The sequence below is a fragment of the Ranitomeya imitator genome, chromosome 6 (genome assembly GCF_032444005.1).
Source record: "Ranitomeya imitator isolate aRanImi1 chromosome 6, aRanImi1.pri, whole genome shotgun sequence".
Lineage (NCBI taxonomy): Eukaryota > Metazoa > Chordata > Amphibia > Anura > Dendrobatidae > Ranitomeya > Ranitomeya imitator.
The window spans coordinates 139,637,029-139,656,994 of NC_091287.1; the positions used below are offsets into that span (position 1 = coordinate 139,637,029).

The following is a 19,966-nucleotide window of genomic DNA, read 5'->3' on the forward strand; positions in this document are numbered from 1 at the left end:
TTTCGCCAAATTTCCGTTTTTTTCACAAATAAACGCAAGTTATATCGAATAAATGTTACTACTAAAATGAAGTACAATATGTCACGAGAAAACAATGTCAGAATCACCAGGATCCGTTGAAGCGTTCCAGAGTTATAACCTCATAAAGGGACAGTGGTCAGAATTGTAAAAATTGGCCCGGTCATTAACGTGCAAACCACCCTCGGGGCTTAAGGGGTTAAGCAGAAAGCACGGCGGGGGGTCTCCTGACCAGAGCCCGCCCTGTCTGCGCCCCGCTATGGTGCACGGTCCAGATGATCCCGGGGGGATCCGGTTGCCATGGGTGACCGCGCCATGGGGGGCTGTACCGGGCAGGACCGTGCAGACTCCGCACCTCACACACGGGCTCCACAGCTGCTGCCGCCGGCGGCCTACGTCATCAGGCGTGTGAGGTCACGTGTCCTGCACGTCCCCGTACGTCACTATCGGAAAAGTAAACGTTAACGCGGTCAACGGCCAGGTCACAAATTCAAACTTTACCCGCCCTCTTCCTTCCTCCCGCCAGTGGCGAGACGGCGCCAAACATGTACTGCCTGGCACCGGCATAAGTGTCCGCCCCGGACAGCCTGCAGTAACGCGCTCACCCGCCGCACCGCACACAACGTAAACTGCCGGGAGGAAAAGTAGCCGAGCGCGCACCCGCCACAGGAAGGCAGAACAAAGGATGCAGCGAGCGCGGCGGCGGCGAGGGGGGACCTGCTGGCGCCGGCTTCTTTTCCCTCTCTGCGCGCTCATTGGCTGCTCGGGCTTGGAGCGCCGCTTCAGCGACCAATGGCCGGAGTGTGGTGGTTAGGCGCCGGGGTGGGCGTGGCTGCGGCCGGGCTGGGGTGGGCGGGGAGAGGAGGATCAGGGAGGATAGTTTGGCGCCCGGGACCGGCGCTGCTGACTGAGCTCGGGTGTCACTTATCCGTTGGGGGGAAGCAGAAGAACCGGCGGAACAGGAGGAGCGGCGGCGGCGGCGGAGACCAGTCCCCGTACGGTAATGCTCGCCTGTCCGGTGTGCTGGTGCCAGGGGCTACACTATGGGGCCTGTGTGAGTGCAGGCGAGGACAAAGGGGCCGCCCCCAGCCTGGAGGAGGAGGGGCTCCGGCAGTACTGCACACAGCGCCGGGCTGGAGGTGCACAGGTGCTGCCTGCGGGAACTTCCCGGCGCACGGAGCGAGGCGGCTGTCGCGATATGAGTGGGGAGGGCGGTGATCGGGGTGACTCGCGACATCAGGGGTCGCAGCGCAGTAACTTTCTCACTCACTGACTTCAGGTGCCGGCTTGTACCTGCAGCAGTATTACTGATCGGCGGGTCGTGGAGGCGCCGCATGTCGCGATACTATAGAGTGACCAGTGCTCGTCACATTAGTGCTGGCAGATTAGGCAGCAGAGTGGGGGGGCCGGGAATCGCCGGGCACCTGCCATAGAGACCACCTGTGGGATCCCCGCTAGTCAGGCGGATGGGGGTCACCTATCCCACCCCAGGAAGCACCATATACATAGTGGAGATGGGAACAAAACCTACAAGGAGCAGAGAGGGAAGACCACAAGTACCATGAGTGTAATCTCGGTGGAGATGGGGCAGAGCAGCACTGTTCCCTCCCTGCATATGGGGGCTGTGGAGTGGGCCCCGGATGGAATGTTACTGGGGGCCCCATCATCCCAGTCTGCCTCTGCACACCTGTGCACTGCCACCTGTAGCGGGGATCCCTGCTCTGAGGGGGGTGCCCCTTGCTCTGAGGGGGGTGCCCCTTGCTCTGAGGGGTGCTGTCAGTGTCACAGCGTGGGCTGGTGGACATGGCTACGCGTTGGCTCTCACATAATCCAAGGGGTAAAGATTCTTCTGGCTGCGTCCTGACACATTGCTGTCTCTGACCTTCGGCCTCTGTCTCCCGCCCCCATGGAGCCGCACTTTGATGTTACCGCCTCCTGGGCATATGACGGACATATGAAGAGGTGCAGGCTGTTTAATACATTCGGCAAGTCTTACATTAACCCTCACCTGGCATAGGTCCCTCATTATGGGAAACCTGTTGCCCCTTTGCTAAGTACCACCCACTTGGCCCACTCACAAAACCAGAGACTTAAAAGTATGTGGCCCCAGCTTTCTGGCAGAGAAAATATAAACCTCCCTCACTGACGTGGCTAAGGCTGCGTTCACACAACCATGTCCCGTCCGTCTTGGCTCTGGCAGCACACTGACCCATAGGATTTGAGTCATACACTCATCAGTGTGAAAAACCCGGATCGAGGTCTCCGGACCGTGACTCAAGACTTGTCCTATTCTCTTCCGACTCGGCCATGAAAGTCTATGGAGATCCATACTCAATGGATGAAACAGAAGATCTTCCTTGTATTTTAGCGTTCCATCAAAGTTTCTTCAGATTTTATAGGGGTTGTCCAGGATTAAGCTGCAAGTACAGGGTCACATTATGTGACTGCAGACTTGTGGCTCCTCACGTCGCGCGCACTGCGTCCTGCGAGGATTCTCCAGCTCGCCGTCTCTCTCAGTGCAAGTGGATGGAGTGAGGTCGCATACTGTCTAGTTGGAATGTCTGGAAACTGCATACTTGTCACATGACCACCCGGTGCTTCCTCACAGCCGCAGTGTGAGGATTTACAAGTCTGCAGTCACAGAGTAACTGCAGACTTGTAGCTTAAAGGGGTGGTCCATAATCAGTAAATTTCATTCTAAATCCTTTTTTAAGCTAAACTAATTTCTAATATACTTGGAGTAAAAATTCCGCACCATTCCCGAGCTACACTAACAGCTTTTTATGTATTTTTTCCTACTTTCTTTCTGATGATGCTTTGCTTTGGTATCCCAGAGGCAGTGATCAGTGATGCTCGTTTCAGTCCATGCGCACAATCGCAGCGCGTGCTACATTGCCGGCTCAGATCAGCAGTGACAAGCCGACAAGAGCACGGTGTCAGAATACCCGGCATGCGGAGACCAGCACTGGACTCGGCACACCAGGGAAACCTGTTAAATCTCACTGTCAAGGTCTGACAGCAGCATTTAACAAGCATCGGCAGGAGCTGCGTCATTCCACGCGTGCGTCCATCGGCGTGCCTGCGACGTGATTGTGGGGTCACAATGGGTTGTCATGACAGTCTGGGCTCTGCTGATGACCCTTCTGCCTCTCACTACGATCCCCCCGTGAATGCTGACCTGTGGCTGGCATTCATAGGAGCTCGTGATTTTAGCTATTCATAGCAATGCTGATGCACTGCTATGTACAGCACAAGCAATAAGACTATCGCAGCTTCAAGTCCCCCGAGAGGACTAATGAATACAGTAAAAAGTTGGAAAAAAAAGTTAAAATCACCCTGCTTTTGTCACATTAAGAATAAAGACATTTAAAAAACACATTTAGCATTGCTGCATTAGTAAAAGTCTGATCATCAAAATATAAATTAATCCGATTGGTAAATGTGCACCAAAAAAAATCAAAACGGCAGAATTGTTTTTTGACTCAGCCCCAACATTGCAATAAAATGCAAATGAGGTGATCAAAACATTGTATCTACCCCAAAATGGTATCAATAAAAATGTAATCGGGGCGCAAAAAATAAGCCATCACTCAGCCCCATAACCTGAAAAATGAAAATGTTACGGGTCTTCCTAACAAACCAGCGCTGAGAAGTCCGTAAGCCAAACTACAGACTCTGACTCGACTCCTCAATTTCCCAGACTCTAACTCCACAGCGTGTACTCCAGCTCCTAAAATCTTGAAATTCTTTATTGGTGCATATAAATATAGTGTGATAAAAATCCTTGCCCAAAGGTGGATGTAGTCATGTGGATAGACAACGCGTTTCGATCTATACGATCTTAATCATGTCTAACACCATATGAACATTGCCAGTATTCATAGTACTGAGTAGCCTATCGCTATAGATTTCCGAATCACATGACTGAAAAATCGCAGGTCCTAGTGTCTGACCACGTTACGAATATATTAATCTAAAATAAAGGATTTTTATTAATAGTTTTAACAATAATGATATAGTATTTTGTTTTTCTTGTTTAAACCTAAAGCTGATCTTGTTTGTAAACTATATATCCACTACGCCTCCCTTGGTAAGAGGCGCCTCTTAATGTCCCCACCGCGATTTGAGCATTTCACTAATTCTATGCCCTGGACGGACATCGCTGCAGTGTTACCTCCATGGCAAATTGCAAAATGTTTGGCAACCATAGATATATTTCCATTACTACCATTGTAATTACTCGTATCTTATGTGTTCAGAGATTCTGGTCTTGCGCTTTCTTGTGGTACATCCTACATATGAGACTTTACATTCTGAACAATTGATCTTATATTCCACATTTTAAGAATGGCAATTTATAAAGTCTCTAATTTTATAACTTAGAATTATCGTGATTAGTAAATGTATTGCCTAATTGGCTTAATGCACATGTGCTACATGCGGTAGTGCCGCATTTATAAAAACCTTTACATTCCAACCATGTATTAGATCTGGGTTTAGATATATAGAGACTTGGAGAAATGATATCCCCGATGGTTGGAGCTCTTCTGGCTACTATGTTTCTACCATCATTTAATATATTTGACAAAATGTCATCCTGTTCTACAATTTGTGGCTGCTTCTGTATAATGGATTTGATCTCATTAAAGTGGGATCTGTATTGAAGGCAAACATATGGTTTATTCTGCTTATTTGCCCTGCTTTTTTTAGACTGGAGATTAGGTTTTAATAAATTTTCTGTCTTTTTTATCTACCATATTTCGGGCTCTTTTTAAACACCATTTGGGATAACTGCGCCTGTCAAGTCGTGTTTCCAAATGATCAAACTCCCTTTCTCTATCTGCTGCTTTACTGCAGTTTCTCTTAAGTCTAGGAAACTCTCCCACCGCTATGGATTTTATTGTATGGGAGGGTTGACTGCTTGTAGCATGTAACACTGTGTTTCCACTCATGGGTTTTATGTGCGTTTTGCTGTCAATAAATTTACCGCACTCTCCCTCTAATTCCAGATCAATTCACATGTAGATAGATTTACCACATTATTTTCTTCATTTATTTGAATTTTTTCTTGTTGTGGCGAGTGATTACTCCTGGGGGATTTTTTTTAATGTTTTTCTACCTCCTCTCCTCTTGCGTTTTTTGACATCCTATAGTTTCTCTTCCTGTTTTAATTTGTATTGTATTCTACTGAGGCATCTGATATACTTGCATATGTATCCGTTACATCGGAATCTGAGGACATAAAACTCACTTGCGGTTTATATGTCGTTTTTTTTTTTTTTTTATAGCAAAATGCTGTTTTAAAATTGGGCGTAGAGATTTGCGAGATCTCTCCCATTGTCCCCGTTCATATACCTTTTCAGTTGAATAATCGTTTAAATCTCTTTCAAACTTGCGCTTCTTACGATTTATAATGTCATTTTCTAAAGCGCTTATACATTCTTTCGTTTTAGATAGAGATTCTTCATAGTGTGTCAAAGTTTTATATTCTTCCAAAAATTGATTTGCTTCCTCCATTTTTTTTTTTTTTTTTTTTTTTTTTTTTTAGTCCTCTGGGAATCCTTTCTTTCGCCAGATAGTTCTGTAGTGTGGTAAGATTCCACCATATTTTAGTTTACAAACTAGTTAGTTTTTCAACCTCGCCCAAATGCATAACAAAGTCTGAGTTTCCATTGGTGTTCCTATTAGTGTTGCCAAACGCCTGTGCTGCTTTCTCAATTCTGTTTGCAGATTGCAGCATAATATAAATAACAAAGAAACAAAATAAATAAAACCTGAAACCTCAAATTACATCCCCCGAATGCAGGTGACATTTTTCTTACTTAAGCATAATGTTTTTTCGTTCAATAAGACTATTTACAGACAAAGGACTGGAGTCCCTATGGGAGCTAAGTATTCCCCATCGCTTGCACATCTAACTGGCATTTTGGGAATCTATGTATATTTATTCTGTGAACAACCCGTTTCTTGCTTATCTGTTCTGGTATGGCAGATATATCGATGACACCCTCATTATTTGGGGTGGGGGTGGGGGGGGGGGGGGCGATATGTCTGCCATACCGGAATTCATGGAATATGTGAATTGTAATGATTTTGGTATTAAGTTAAGGTATAGGCATAACAAAAAGTGCAAATCGTTTCTTGATCTGGAATTAGAGGGAGAGTGCGGTAAATTTATTGACAGCAAAACGCACATCGAATCCATGAGTGGAAACACAGTCTTAAGGTACCTTCACACTAAGCGACGCTGCAGCGATACCGACAACGATGCCGATCGCTGCAGCGTCGCTGTTTGGTCGCTGGAGAGCTGTCACACAGACCGCTCTCCAGCGACCAACGATGCCGGTAACCAGGGTAAACATCGGGTTACTAAGCGCAGGGCCGCGCTTAGTAACCCGATGTTTACCCTGGTTACCATCCTAAAAGTAAAAAAACCAAACGCGTCATACTTACCTTCCGCTGTCTGTCCCCGGCGCTCTGCTTCTCTGTACTGGCTGTGAGCACAGCGGCCGGAAAGCACAGCGGTGACGTCACCGCTCTGCTTTCCGGCCGCTGTGCTCATAGTGAGTGCAGGAAAGCACAGCGCCGGAGGACAGACATCGGGAGGTAAGTATGAAGCGTTTGGTTTTTTTACTTTTAGGATGGTAACCAGGGTAAACATCGGGTTACTAAGCACGGCCCTGCGCTTAGTAACTCGATGTTTACCCTGGTTACCAGCGAAGACATCGCTGAATCGGCGTCACACACGCCGATTCAGCGATGTCAGCGGGAGAGCCAGCGACCAAAGAAAGTTCTGGCCTTCTAGCCCCGACCAACGACATCACAGAAGGATTCTGATCGCTGCTGCCTGTCAAACTGAACGATATCGCTAGCCAGGACGCTGCAACGTCACGGATCGCTAGCGATATCGTTCAGTGTGACGGTACCTTTACATGCTACAAGCAGTCAACCCTCCCATAAAATAAAATCCATACCGGTGGGAGAGTTTACTAGACTTAAGAGAAACTGCAGTAAAGCAGCAGATAGAGAAAGGGAGTTTGATCATTTGGAAACACGACTTGACAGACGCGGTTATCCCAAATGGTGTTTAAAAAGAGCCTGAAATATGGTAGATAAAAAAGACAGAAAATGTATTAAAACCTAGTCTCCAGTCTAAAAAAAGCAGGGCAAATAAGCAGAATAAACCATATGTTTGCCTTCAATACAGTTCACACTTTAATGAGATCAAATCCATTATACAGAAGCGGCCACAAATTGTAGAACAGGATGACATTTTGTCAAATATATTAAATGATGGTAGAAACATAGTAGCCAGAAGAGCTCCAACCATCGGGGATATCATTTCTCCAAGTCTCTGTATATCTAAACCCAGATCTAATACATGGTTGGAATGTAAAGGTTTTTATAAATGCGGCACTACCGCATGTAGCACATGTGCATTAAGCCAATTAGGCAATACATTTACTAATCACGATAATTCTAAAAGTTATAAAATTAGAGACTTTATAAATTGCCATTCTAAAAATGTGTAATATAAGATCAATTGTTCAGAATGTAAAGTCTCATATGTAGGATGTACCACAAGAAAGCTCAAGACCAGAATCTCTGAACACATAAGATACGAGTAATTTCAATGGTAGTAATGGAAATATATCTATGGTTGCCAAACATTTTGCCATTTGCCATGGAGGTAACACTGCAGCGATGTCCGTCCAGGGCATAGAATTAGTGAAATGCTCAAATCGCGGTGGGGACATTAAGAGGCGCCTCTTACCAAGGGAGACGTAGTGGATATATAGTTTACAAACAAGATCAGCTTTAGGTTTAAACAAGAAAAACAAAATACTATATCATTATTGTTAAAACTATTTATTAATAAAAATCCTTTATTTTAGATTAATATATTCGTAAGGTGGTCAGACACTAGGACCTGCGATTTTTCAGTCATGTGATTCGGAAATCTATAGCGATAGGCTACTCAGTACTATGAATACTGGCAATGTTCATATGGTGTTAGACATGATTAAGATCGTATAGATCGAAACGCGTTGTCTATCCACATGACTACATCCACCTTTGGGCAAGGATTTTTATCACACTATATTTATATGCACCAATAAAGAATTTCAAGATTTTAGGAGCTAAAGTACACGCTTTTTTCCTCATCTTCCATTGCTGCATGTCTTGGTTGGGACGATTTCTCTGTGCTCCTTCGGTCTGTTGGTGAGCTGGCTGTGGCTTATAGCCTTTTTTTTTCTATATATATCTAACTCCACAGCGCTTGTTGCTACTGAGCATGTGCATAAAGTGCAGCACAGATTCATCTCCATAGCCCTGGTCACTACTGAGCATGTACATAAAGTACAGCACAGATTAATCTCCACAGCACTGAGCATGTACATAAAGTACAGCACAGATTCACCTCCACAGCCCTGGTCACTACTGAACATGTACAGAAAGTGCAGCACAGATTAATCTCCGCAGCACTGGTCACTACTGAGCATGTACAGAAAGTGCAGCATAGATTCATATCTAAAGGCTTAGATCAGGAACAGAACAGACATTTGTAGGACAGTTCATAACTTTTCCAAATTATGAAAATATTTACTGCACATCCTTCACTGATCTACTGTATCCAATTTACGTTATATATTTTAGAAGTTGGTCCATTTTATACCGACTCCAGCCTTGTAACAAAATATAAACTGTGCCACATCATTGGACCTAACCAAAATCCTGCTCTAGGATTTCATGGCAGAATTGTTGGCCATACTTTCTTAATTAAGCTTGTTTGCCCTGTTTGGATTCATAAGGCTATGTTTCCACGGGGTGTAGTCTCTGCGCTTTGGGAGCAGCAGAACACCCGCTCCGCCCAAAGCGCCACCCCCTGTTGTAGACGCGATGATTCCGGATGTTTTCATTGAACACATCCGGAATGACCGCATCGTATTCATAGACTGTGTTATTTATTTTGCGAAGACAAAGCATCTCCGCAAGATAAATAGACATTCTGCGGTCTGGAAAGACACGCCACATGTCCGGTTACGCAGGGAAGCTGGATGCGGCCCTGCACGCATAGTGGAGACGGGATTTCATAAAATCCCCTCCACTATGCTGTAACATCTGGACACTGCAGATTGGAAGCTGTGGTTGTACGCAGCATCCAATCCGCAGCAAATCCTGATTGAATCCGTAACGTGGAAACATACCCTTAGTGTTCTGGCATTAAACACTTTGAAAGTGTACACAATTTTTGCCCCACATAAGGTTTCTCAAGCATTTTGTGACTTTTGGCATTTTCATTTCAGTTTCGTCCAGCTCCTGAAAATGAGTGAAACTCAGATGGGTCATGGCAACGCCGTGTGTGTATATATGTATATATATATATATATATATATATTTTTTTTTTTAGGGATATGGTGCCCACATTGCTATATACTGCGTGGGCTGTGCTATATACTACTACTCATACTCTAGAATACCCGATGCGTTAGAATCGGGCCACCATCTAGTGTAATTCATAGCGAGTTGTGACGTACATTTCGCTAGAAATCTTACTCCAGTCTCTAGACTAGAGTATGATTTGTGGTGAGGTGCACAGAGGCGCATGCTGTTTTAAGGTCATACGTTTCTTCGAAGAAAGGAAGGGGAAAAAAACAAAATCCAAAAATTAAAATTGGCTGCGTTGGGAAGGTTAATTTCATGGTGATGTAGGTATATAAGAAAGTCCAAAACACACTAGATGGACAAAAATATTCGGAAACCTACATCTTACACCTGCTGGAGCTTTCATGACCCAGTCTCAAAACACCGACATTAATTTGACGTTGGTTCCCACTTTGCAGCTAAAACAGCTTCCACCTTTCTGGAAAGTCTTATGGGATTTTGGAGAGTGTCTGTGGGAATTTTCTTCCATTCATCCAGAGGGCATTTGTGTTGGATGAGTGGGTCGGGCTCGCCATCTCCATTCTACTGTAGTTCTTCGTAAGTGTTCAATGATGTTGAGATTATGGCGCTGTCTGGGCAAATCAGGGTCTTCTGTACCAAACCCACTCAGCCATGCCTTCCTATGGGTGTCTGTGCACTGGGCCATAGTCATACTGGAACAGAAAAGGGTCTTCCCCCAAACTGCACAAAGTTTGCAGTTGATTCCCTGAAGGGGATTTCTGGGCGGCATACATCTCAGCAGGATCTGTATCTGACTGTCATGGTGAGCACTAACACTATGTAACATACAGTACAGACCAAAAGTTTGGACACACCTTCTCATTTAAAGATTTTTCTGTATTTTCTTGACTATGAAAATTGTACATTCACACTGGAGGCATCAAAACTATGAACTAACACATGTGGAATTACCGTATATACTTAACAAAAAAGTGTAAAACGACTGAAAATATGTCTTATATTCTAGGTTCTTCAAATTAGCCGCCTTTTGCTTTGATGACTGCTTTGCATGCTCTTGGCATTCTCTTGATGAGCTTCAAGAGTTAGTCACCGGGAATGGTCTTCCAACAATCTTGAAGGAGTTCCCAGAGATGCTTAGCACTTGTTGGCCCTTTTGCCTTCTCTCTGTGGTCCAGCTCATCCCAAACCATCTCGATTGGATTCAGGTCTGGTGACTGTGGAGGCCAGGTCATCTGGCGTAGCCCCCCATCACTGTGATAGCCATGCTGCTTCAGTATGCCTTCAATTTTGAATAAATCCCCAACAGTATCACCAGCAAAGCACCCCCACACCATCACACCTCCCCCTCCATGCTTCCTGATGGGAACCAGGCATGTAGAGTCCATCCGTTCACCTTTTCTGTGTCGCACAAAGACACGGTGGTTGGAAGATCTCAAATTTGGACTCATCAGACCAAAGCACAGATTGCCACTGGTCTAATGTCCATTCCTTGTGTTCTTTAGCCCAAACAAGTCTCTTCTGCTTGTTGCCTGTCCTTAGCAGTGGTTTCCTAGCAGCTATTTTACCATGAAGGCCTGCTGCACAAAGTCTCCTCTTAACAGTTGTTGTAGAGATGTGCCTGCTGCTAGAACTCTGTGTGGCATTGACCTGGTCTCTAATCTGAGCTGCTGTTGACTTGCGCTTTCTGAGGCTGGTGACTCGGATACACTTATCCTCAGAAGCAGAAGTGACTCTTGGTCTTCCTTTCCTGGGGCGGTCCTCATGTGAGCCAGTTTCTTTGTAGCGCTTGATGGTTTTTGCCACTGCACTTGGGGACACATTCAAAGTTTTCCCAATTTTTCAGACTGACTGACCTTCATTTCTTAAAGTAATGATGGCCACTCGTTTTTCTTTACTTAGCTGCTTTTTTCTTGCCATAATACAAATTCTAATAGTCTATTCAGTAGGACTATCAGCTGTGTATCCACCAGACTTCTGCACAACACAACTGATGGTCCCAACCCCATTTATAAGGCAAGAAATCCCACTTATTAAACCTGACAGGGCACACCTGTGAAGTGAAAACCATTCCCGGTGACTACCTCTTGAAGCTCATCAAGAGAATGCCAAGAGTGTGCAAAGCAGTCATCAAAGCAAAAGGTTGCTACTTTGAAGAACCTAGAATATAAGACATAATATCAGTTTCACACTTTTTTGTTAAGTATATTATTCCACGTGTTAATTCATAGTTTTGATGCTGTGACAAAACACTCTGGGATCGCCTTTGCTGGGGTCAAAGGACACGTGGTTTGTGCATTGAATCTGAGGCGTACAGCAGGTTTCTGAGCAGGCTGACCTCAGGTCAGATTTATTAACGTGAAAGCAACACAAAAAACAAAACATAAAAATAAACCCTAGCCTGTCCGGCACTAACTAAACAAATACGTTGCTATCTCAACAACTGGGGGGGCTTCTCCCACCCAGCTAACATCATACAGATCTTGAGCAGAGCTCTTCACTCACGTTTGTCTCACACAGGCAGGCAATCTGTGTGCTCCAGGCAGACACTGGAAACACCCAGCTGGTCATCATCTTTTATTCCTGCAATCATTAACCCATTAGCACCCTGAAGATACTGAGTGGCCTAATTCACATAGGACAAACACCTGGGCGAGATATACCTGCCTCCATCTACCACACCAGCATGAGTCTTACATATCCCCCCCCCTTGCTCAGACCACTCCGGTCGAGCAAGAACACTTTTGAAACAGTGCACTCGGGATAGGGCATCGGCGTTCCCCATCTGCACCCCAGGTCGGTGCTCCACCGTAAAAGAGTAAGCCTGCAGGGCAAGGAACCACCTGGTTACCCGACTATTACGGTCCTTGTGGAGGTGCATCCACTTGAGAGGGGCATGGTCTGTGACCAGCCTAAACTTCCTACCAGCCAGGTAATACTTGAGGGAGTCGAGAGCCCATTTAATGGCTAGGCACTCTTTTTCAACCACGGCATACCTCTGCTCATGTACATTCAGTTTCCGACTGAGATAGAGGACCGGGTGTTCGACTCCGTCCCTCACCTGGGAAAGTACAGCTCCGACACCAGTATCAGAGGCATCAGTTTGTACCACAAACTCGCTGCTGAAATCAGGAGTCACTAGTACGGGCTAAGAGCACAAAGCCCGTTTCAGGCTGTGGAAGGCCTCTTCAGCAGCTGAGGTCCATTTTACCATGACGGAACCCTTCCCCTTGGTAAGATCCGTCAAGGGAGTAGCCATGGCTGCAAAATTGGGTATGAACCGGCGATAATAGCCGGCAATCCCCAGGAAAGCCTGCACTTGTTTCTTGTTCACTGGTTGTGGCCAGCCCTGAATTGCCTGAATACGCTAGTGCATGCCCTTATCATCTCCCGCCTCGACTACTGCAACCTCCTACTCTCTGGACTCCCCTCTAGCACTCTGGCACCACTCCAATCCATCCTACACTCTGCTGCCCGACTAATCCACCTGTCCCCCCGCTATTCCCCAGCCTCTCCCCTGTGTCAAGCCCTTCACTGGCTTCCTATCGCCCAGAGACTCCAGTTCAAAACCCTCACACTGACATACAAAGCCATCCACAACCTGTCTCCTCCATACATCTGTGACATGGTCTCCCGGTACCTACCTACACGCGACCTCCGATCCTCCCAAGACCTCCTTCTCGACTCCCCTCTCATCTCTTCTTCCCATAACCGCATCCAAGACTTCTCCCGTGCTTCCCCCATACTCTGGAACTCTCTACCCCAACACATCAGACTTGCGCCTACCATAGAAACCTTCAAAAAGAACCTGAAGACTCATCTCTTCCGACAAGCCTACAGCCTGCAGTGATCCTCAACCTACTGAACAGCCGCACAGCCAGCTCTTCCCTCTCCTAGTGTATCCTCACCCACCCCCTGCAGACTGTGAGCCCTCGCGGGCAGGGTCCTCCCTCCTTATGTACTCGTGTGCCTTGTTATCTGCTCATGTTTAATGTATTTGTCTATATTTGCCCCGTATTCACATGTAAAGCGCCATGGAATAAATGGCGCTATAAAAATGTATAATAACAATAATTTTGTCGATCTGGGGTTTAACCACTCCTCGGCCAATCACGTAGCCCAAGTATCGGGCTTCTTCAAGCCCGATGTGGCATTTCTTGGGGTTTGCCGTTAAACCTGCATCTCGCAGGTCATCAATCACGGCTTGTACCTTCTGGAGATGAGTTTCCCAGTCCATGCTGTAAATTACGATGTCATCCAGGTAGGCAGAAGCGTACTGTCTGTGAGGCCTCAAGACTCGATCCATCAATCTCTGGAACGTTGCGGGAGCTCCGTGAAGTCCAAACGGCATATAGACATACTGGAACAGACCTTCTGGTGTAGCAAATGCCGTCTTCTCTCTGGCCGCCTCGGCCAGAGGAATCTGCCAGTACCCCTTTGTTAAATCCAGGGTCGTAATGTATCGGGCTTTACCAAGCCGGTCGATCAACTCATCGACCCGGGGCATAGGGTACGCATCAAATTTAGAGACTGCATTCAGTTTCCTAAAGTCATTACAAAACCGGATGGAGCCATCCGGTTTAGGTATCAACACAATTGGACTGGACCAGGCGCTGTGTGACTCCTCAATGACTCCTAAGTCCAACATTGCCATCACTTCCCGGGAGACGGCTTCACGGCGGGCTTCCGGAATCCGGTAGGGCTTCACATGAACAGTGACGCCAGGCTCTGTGACAATCTCATGTTTCACCAACTTCGTCCGGCCAGGTTTTTCGGAGAAAAACTGTCGGTTCTGTAACAAAAATTGCTTAACCTCAGATTTTTGTCGTTCTGAGAGAGTCTCAGCAACCTGCACCTCTGGTACAGTAGGTGAACAAACCGGACGGGGCAGATCCGCCGTTAGGGCAGAGCGGTCTTTCCAGGATTTTATCAGATTCACATGATAAATCTGTTCCGGTTTTCTCTTACCCGGCTGGTACACTTTATAGTTCACTTCACCAACTCTTTCTCGGACCTCAAATGGGCCCTGCCATTTCGCCAGGAATTTACTATCCACCGTAGGGATTAGGACCAACACCCTATCGCCGGGTGCAAATGTACGGACCTTAGCGCCTCTATCATAACTTTGCCTCTGGGCTCCCTGGGCCTGTAACATATGGTCCCTAACAATGGGCATGACAGCGGCAATACGATCCTGCATTTGTGTTACATGGTCGATCACCGTTTTAAAGGGAGTGACTTGACCTTCCCAGGTTTCTTTTGCGACGTCCAGCAGTCCCCGGGGACGACGGGCGTACAACAGTTCGAAAGGCGAAAATCCTGTGGAAGACTGGGGAACTTCCCTAATGGCAAACAGCAAATAGGGTAACAAGTAATCCCAGTTCTTCCCATCTTTGTCTATCGCCTTCCGGAGCATCTGTTTTAAGGTTTTGTTGAAGCGCTCAACCAGGCCATCTGTTTGAGGGTGATAGACAGACGTACGCAACGGGTCTATTTGTAAGAGCCTGCAGAGCTCCTTCATTACCCTCGACATAAAGGGAGTCCCCTGGTCGGTGAGTATCTGTTTTGGAATTCCCACCCGACTAAACACTTGTACCAATTCCTTGGCGATCGTCTTGGTAGCTGTGTTACGCAAAGGGACGGCTTCCGGGTAACGAGTGGCATAGTCCACGATGACGAGGATATGTTGGTGCCCACGTGCGGATCGGGGAAGGGGCCCAACCAAATCCATCCCAATTCTCTCAAAAGGGACCCCGATGATAGGAAGGGGTACCAAAGGGCTACGGAACTGAGATTTAGGGGCCGCGATTTGGCACTCTGGACAGGACTCACAATAGTTACGCACATCACAATGTATTCCAGGCCACACAAAACAATGCAATATCCTTTCTGTGGTTTTCTGTACCCCCAGATGTCCCCCCATTATATGTCCGTGGGCCAAATCCAGTACCTTCCGCCGATAAGGTTTGGGTACCACTAACCGTTGCACTGTGTCTTCCCCTTTTTTTTCTACCTGGTAGAGCAAATCATTTTCAAGAACCATATAGGGGTACGCTAGCCTAGTGTCAGGTTCTACGGGTACCCCATCTATCATTTTTACATTTTTCCTAGCCGGAGTCAGGGTAGGATCTTTCATTTGCTCGCTGTGGAAGTCATCCACCTGGACTCCCAAATCTGGCAGGCAGGGTGCCGGATGGCTGTCTGCCTCCGCCTCTCGCTGAGGTTCCTCAGTTTCCTCTGTTTCCCCCGCCATGACGGAGAAGGGGTACTGAAGGTTAGATTCACTAACCTCCCCAGCAACATCTTCCTGTGGGGTCTCCTCTAGGGACTCGGGACCTCCAGATGGCATGGGAGAAGATTCACGGGTACAGCTACCGTGAAGGAGCAACTGATTCTCCCACAACTGCCAGAAATAGGGAAAATCCCTGCCCAGGATTACATCCTGTAACAATGCGGGGACGAGTCCCACTTTGTGCTGCACTGACCCATAGGGAGTAGAAATCCATATGACCGCTGTTAAGTACGAGCGGGTGTCACCATGCACACACGTCACAGAAAACTTGTCAGACGGACCAGACGGAAGTACCACCAGACTAGCTTTCACCAGAGTCACCACACTTCCAGAGTCTAGTAATGCCACAACATTTTTCCCATCAACAGATAATTCACGCAGGTGTTTCACTGTATCATTTTGACCCGCATTCACACTCACTAGCTGTGTAACTAAAGACATGCGTTTTCTAGAGTCTATAACGTCGCACTGCATGGGTTCAGCGGTAACAGGACAGTTCGCAGAAACATGACCCTTCTCATGGCAGCGGAAACACCTAACAGGTCCCCTACTGAGACCACCGTCCAATACTCTTGGTCTCGGAGTGCGAGCAGTCCCGGACTCCTCCCCCACAGTTTTAAGCGATTTTCCTTCACCCGTGGTCCCTGGAACAGTCTTACCGGTTCCACGAGGAGGAGGCACAGTCCGGGGTTTGGCGGTGTCGTCGGGAAGTCCTTCTGCCACGGAATAACGCTCGACCAACTCCACAAGTTGATCCGCTGTCGTGGGATTTCCTTGGCTTACCCACCTTTTCAGCGCTGGGGGTAGTACTCTCAGGTACTTGTCCAGGACAACCCGCTGGATTATTTCGGGTATTGTCAGTACCTCGGGTTGCAGCCATTTCTTTGTCAAATAGATCAGGTCGAACATCTGAGACCGCGCTGGTTTATCTTGCTGGTATGTCCACTGATGTACCCTCTGTGCACGGACAGCCGTCGTCACACCCAGCCGGGCCAGGATCTCAGCTTTCAGCTTCTCAAAGTCCTGAGCGACCTCCGGGTCCAAATCATGGTAAGCTTTTTGGGCCTCGCCGGAGAGAAACGGGGCAATCAAATCGGCCCATCGTGCCTTCGGCCACTTCTCTCTCAATGCCGTCCGCTCAAAAGTTGTCAGATATGCCTCGACGTCATCTTCTGCAGTCAGCTTTTGCCAGTATCGACTCACATGGATCCTTCTGGACTCTGCTTCCTGGTCAGCGTCAGGCATGCTCACCAGGCGCTGCGCCACCTGTTGGAGAAGTTGGCGGTCTGCAACCGTCATGTCCAGTAACTCCTTCAGCTGTGCGGCCATCAAGCGATTAGCTTCGTGCTGTGCGGCAGTGGCCTGCTGCTGTATGGCAGTGGACTGTACTAAGGCTTTCACCACGTCTTCCATGCTGTCGCCTGTGCCACGGTATGCCCGCATTCTCCACCACAATGTGACAAAACACTCTGGGATCGCCTTTGCTGGGGTCAAAGGACACGTGGTTTGTGCATTGAATCTGAGGCGTACAGCAGGTTTCTGAGCAGGCTGACCTCAGGTCAGATTTATTAACGTGAAAGCAACACAAAAAACAAAACATAAAAATAAACCCTAGCCTGTCCGGCACTAACTAAACAAATACGTTGCTATCTCAACAACTGGGGGGGCTTCTCCCACCCAGCTAACATCATACAGATCTTGAGCAGAGCTCTTCACTCACGTTTGTCTCACACAGGCAGGCAATCTGTGTGCTCCAGGCAGACACTGGAAACACCCAGCTGGTCATCTTTTATTCCTGCAATCATTAACCCATTAGCACCCTGAAGATACTGAGTGGCCTAATTCACATAGGACAAACACCTGGGCGAGATATACCTGCCTCCATCTACCACACCAGCATGAGTCTTACAATGCCTTCAGTGTGAATGTACAATTTTCATAGTCATGAAAATACAGAAAAATCTTTAAATGAGGTGTGTCCAAACTTTTGGTCTTTACTGTATACGAAGATTCTGCATTTTGACAGATTGAGCAGTTATCATGTGATTGCTGATATGTGATTTGCATATTTGCGATTTCACAACGACTGTTTTCTCTTCCTGCTTTTCTCAATGTTTTAAGCAGAAACCAAATCCAGTCCACAGATGACTGCGACACTCACCGATGGCCGCTCAAACTGCCTATCAGCAGAATCCTTAGGGTATGTTCCCACTTGGTGATTAAATAAACACGTTACGCGTTTTACAAGTGCCAACATAATGAGAATCTGAAATCTCGCGTACATGCGTGTTATTTTTTCGGCGGGCATTTTGAGCCTTGCGGCATTTTTGCGGAGATGCAGCATGTGAATCCTTTCAGCTATGCACCCATGCAAATAAATAAGTGAAAAACGCTCCTAACTTGTCGTGTTTTACACTGCATTTTATCTGCCACAACTAGTTTATTGATTGAAAAAAAAACCAAAACTCCCACTCGTGAACATACCCTAACACTGTGTGCCAGGACCTGTTAGATTCATCACACATCTCCCCATTTTTAGTCGTCTTTTACTAGTTTGACTTTCTGGATAGGGATTATTACTATTTACCTGCACATCTGTATTTTGGTGCCGTCATTTCTGGCCCGTTCCTCTTTTTCTGATCGTTAGTGAGTCAGCTCTTGTTCCTTTTTTATACACTATGTGCCACCCATCTCTGTAGCTTTCGGTGGTCTCCACGTCGTGGCTGACTTTCTGCAGTTCTCAGATGCTTCTGCTTTTCAGTAATGCCGCTCTTATTTGATAGTGGAATATGCCATGTTACAGCGGTGACATCCTATTTTCCTATTTCCAAGCCATGCCAGCCAGCTCTTTACGCCAACTGATTATTCCACAAATGTTAGTGAAGGCGGCCTGCACGGCGGGGGTGGGTGTTATACCCCGGGGCAATGGCACTGAGATGGAAATGCCTTTTCAAGAATTCACGTGTTCAGATCCCAGTAGGTGAAGGTGGCAGTGTCTGGTTCACCAGTGTAGAGGCCGTAGGGTTATTGTAAGTTGGAGACTCCTTTTGAAGGCCGGAGTCACACGAGCGTATAACACTGCCAACCGCTATGCAATGTTTTACCGGATAGTACTCGGCCCGATGTTACTCTATGGGGCGGCTCAGATCTGTGATTGTTCACTCATGCCGGATCGACATAAGACAATCGCAGCATGACGCAATTGTATCAGAGAATCGGACAACGCTCGCCCACACAAGTCTGTGGGTGCGAGTGAAATATCAGACTGCACTCAGATGCCACCAAAGTGCAGTGCGATTACCGCGAGCGCCGACAATGGAGGAATGACTTGCTCCATGCGAACATGCGAGGGGATCGGAATACAGAGCACTGACACTCGGCTCACGCTCCCAGCAGAGTTTGAGCCGATTTGTCGTTGGCGTATCACATCCAATTCTATATGCTAGTGTGACCCCGGCCTGGGAGGTACGTTGTCAGATTGGGATAGTGCGATCCAGAGGATGAGATGCATGGAGAAGTCCTGTAAATGGTTGTGAGCAGGAGAGCAATGCAATGGATGTGAAGAAGTATCGGGAAATTAGGCCAGAGGTGAATGGAATCCACTGGTTATAGACAACCTTGTAAGGCTACGTTCACACTAGCGTTATGCTAGTGTGCGTCGGGTTAGCGTCGGGCGACGCAGCGGCGACGCACGCGTCATGCGCCCCTATATTTAACATGGGGGACGCATGCGTTTTTGTTTGTTGCGTTGTGCGACGCATGCGTCTTTTTTGCCGCAAGCGTCGGACCAAGAAAACGCAACAAGTTGCATTTTTCTTGCGTCCGATTTTCGGCAAAAAACGACGCATGCGTCGCAAAACGCAGCGTTTTTGCGTGCGTTTTGCCGCGTTTTTGCGTGCGTTGCGTCGCCGACGCAGCGGCGCACAACGCTAGTGTGAACGTAGCCTAAGTGAACTGATTGATGAATCATTGGAATGGGTTTTTCTTACATGGTTTTTTCTTTCCAACATTTATAAATAAATGACACAGATGTGAAAACCCCCGAGTGGCATTTGGTCTGTGGTTTATGAATAGCAGACAAAAAATAGTTACATAGAAAATGTAGATTTGCTGCTTGTTCATTCATATGTTCTATTCAAAACAGTGGATTATTTCACGTTTTAAGATAGAAAACCCACCAAATAAACAATTCTTCTATATACACCGCTGCCTTCTGTTCCTAGGGCTGTGCACGCCCCATGGAATTAGTCT

General features: G+C 47.0%; 1 protein-coding gene across 2 annotated transcripts in view; it reads left to right on the forward strand.

The window, feature by feature from the left end:
- The first annotated feature begins 859 nt into the window (after window positions 1-859).
- EZH2 (enhancer of zeste 2 polycomb repressive complex 2 subunit) overlaps window positions 860-19,966 on the forward strand; it is an 84,115-nt gene continuing 65,008 nt past the window's right edge. Inside the window, exon 1 of one of the 2 annotated variants that reach the window (XM_069730159.1) lies at window positions 860-1,018. The gene's annotated coding sequence lies outside the window, so the exon portion shown is untranslated. The remainder of the gene's footprint in view (window positions 1,019-19,966) is intronic. The other variant, XM_069730158.1, reaches the window with a different exon arrangement.